The sequence below is a fragment of the Felis catus genome, chromosome F1 (assembly GCF_018350175.1).
Source record: "Felis catus isolate Fca126 chromosome F1, F.catus_Fca126_mat1.0, whole genome shotgun sequence".
Classification (NCBI taxonomy): domain Eukaryota; kingdom Metazoa; phylum Chordata; class Mammalia; order Carnivora; family Felidae; genus Felis; species Felis catus.
The window spans coordinates 21637446-21639943 of record NC_058384.1 but is presented as its reverse complement, the minus strand read 5'-3'; the positions used below and the strand labels follow the sequence as shown (position 1 = coordinate 21639943).

The window sequence follows — 2498 nt, the reverse complement described above, 5'->3', positions numbered from 1 at the left end:
GTGTTCCGGGCAGAGGCAACAGTGAGTGGAAAGGCCCTATGGTGAGGATCAAGGTATATTCAGAATTGGAAAGAAGCCAGGAAGCTTGAATAAAGAGTGAGGAAGAAAGCAGGCAAGGGGGCTGGGGCTGAGGTGATCTGAGGTTATATCAGTCAGAGCTTCATAAGACATGTTAAGGATTCTCTTCTTTATCTTAAGAGCACTGTGTAAGCTTTAAAGACTCTTAAGAAGAAAGAGAACATGATGAGACTTATATTTTACTTGGCTCACATCATCTCCTGTGTGTGAGAATTAGGGGCAGGGAGCAAGGGTTGTACAGGAAAATTAGATCAAGAGATTAGTGTAAGAGACCTTGGTATTTGAATTAGGAGTGGTGACAATGAGGAGAAAGAGAGAGAGAGAGATGTGTATAGATTTAAAGATATTTTAAAAGTGTTATCAATGGACCTAGTGATGGGCCTCTTTCCTTATAATCGGATAAGATGTCAAGGGTGACAATGATGTGTACATGCTATTCACTGAAAGAGTTGACACCAGGAGAGGACCAGGTATGAGACAAAGGTTATGGTTTTAATGTGGGTCATATTGAGTCTGAAGCATCTTTAAGACATCGGTGGAGATATCAAACAGAGACATGGGTACCTATGTCTGGAGCTTGGAATTTTAGATAACCTGAGAAGTTAATGAGGGGAAAGACTTTTAGCCTCCTACATCTCATAAAAAGAAAAAACCTGTTTGTTACAATTAGTAAGTATCTTATCAAAACCAAATATAAAATTAACTATAATCATTTACATATAAGAAGTTTCCTGGACTTTCCTATAAAAATGGAAGGCGCTTGCCTCGGCAGCACATATACTAAAAACTGAAATGATACGAAGATTAGCCTGGCTGCTGCACAAGGGTGACATGCAGATTTGTGAAGCTTCCAGATTTTTGTCCCCCATTAGGCTCTCTGCTGTCAGCGTAGAGTCTGCTTCAGATCCTCTGTCCCCCTCACTCTGTCCCTCCCCCACTTCTCTCTCTCTTTCTCTCTCTCTCTCTCTCTCTCTCTCTCTCTCTCTCAAGAAGAAATAAACATTTAAAAAATGTAAGAATAGGGGTGCCTGGGTGGCTCAGTCAGTGAAGCATTCAGCTCTGGCTCAGGTCATGATCTCACAGTTTGTGAGTTCAATCCCCACATCAGGCTCTGTGCTGACAGCTCAGAGCCTGGAACCTGCTTCAGATTCTGTGTCTCCCTCTCTCTCTCTGCCCTCCCCCAACTTTCACTCTGTCTCTGTCTCTCTCTCTCTCTCTCAAAATATAAATAAACATCAAAAAAATTTAATAATTTTTAAAAATGTTAGGAATTAAATAATATCCCAAACTAACGTCTACCTCCTTAACAAAGCCTGGTCAGATGCATCCCTCTCTTTGCTCAGTCCTTTCTAGCACTGCAGCCAATAATTCTCTTAGCTTCTGTTCCAACCCTATTCATTCTTTCCTTTTCTGATCATAAGGCCTTTTTATGATGCACTTCAGAGCTTTCGTTATTTACGAGTGTGTGCTTAGGTCAGATGTGTGTGTATGTTTTTGTGTTTTTCTACACTTTTTTCCTTATAAACTTCTAATAGAGTAGCAAAGGTTGCCATTATTTAGTAAAGAAATTGCATAATCATAAATAGATAACAAACGCCTGAGTAAAAAATTAGGATTCTTAGAGTAAAAGAAGCAAACAAAATCCTATAAGTCATATATTTCAAAAACCTTCATAGTCACATTACTATCACCATGCTCATGCCAAGTCTGCCCACTCACTAGGCTGTTTGCTTTCTGGTTTCTAAAACAGCAGTAAATATTTACTTATCTTATTCATCTTTGTTAGGCTCTAAATCCCTTGGGAAGAGGAATAGTCCCTTTCAGGGGATTGCTTATCAGCCCAGAGCTTCTGTGGGAGTTTGAGCAGGAAATCATAACTCATTTTCAATGATGACATTTGGATTTACAACTGGAACTCTTGATAGTGTCGGGCAGTAGGAAATTTTGCAAGGTTAGTCTCAGAAGCCAACATTGTAATTCAGGTAATGGGTATGAGCACAGTGTTCTATTCAACTCTGATATTTGCTATTTTGGAAGGACCCTTCTCTTATTACTGCATCCTCTACCTCATTTTCTATAGGCTTTTTTATTTTTGTTTTTGTTTAAACAAGTTAAAAGAATGCACAGGTGCTCTGAGAATGAAGTAGGAAGTAATCTGATCTGGATCATACAAATAAAGTGAGGCAGAGTTAAAACTATATGTCAGGTCTCCCCACTCTTAATCCAAGGCTCTTTCCGCAGCACCATGCGGTTAGGTGAGATCAGCAGGAAGAAGGTGGGATAGGGAAGAGGGGCTGTGTGCGCGTGTGTTAGTAGCCATCTCTGTGCATCAGGAGCCACTGCTCACTTAGTGTCCTCCTTCCACTCTGCCCCTGCCTCTATCAGCTCCCAAACCCTTTTCCCAAATGATGCTGAAATGT

General features: G+C 40.5%; 1 non-coding gene across 1 annotated transcript; it reads left to right on the top strand.

Moving 5' to 3' along the window:
- The first annotated feature begins 834 nt into the window (after positions 1–834).
- Positions 835–938, top strand: LOC111558437. Its single transcript, XR_002739346.1, has one exon. It is a non-coding gene; the product is annotated as a U6 spliceosomal RNA (small nuclear RNA).
- Positions 939–2498: the final 1560 nt, after the last annotated feature.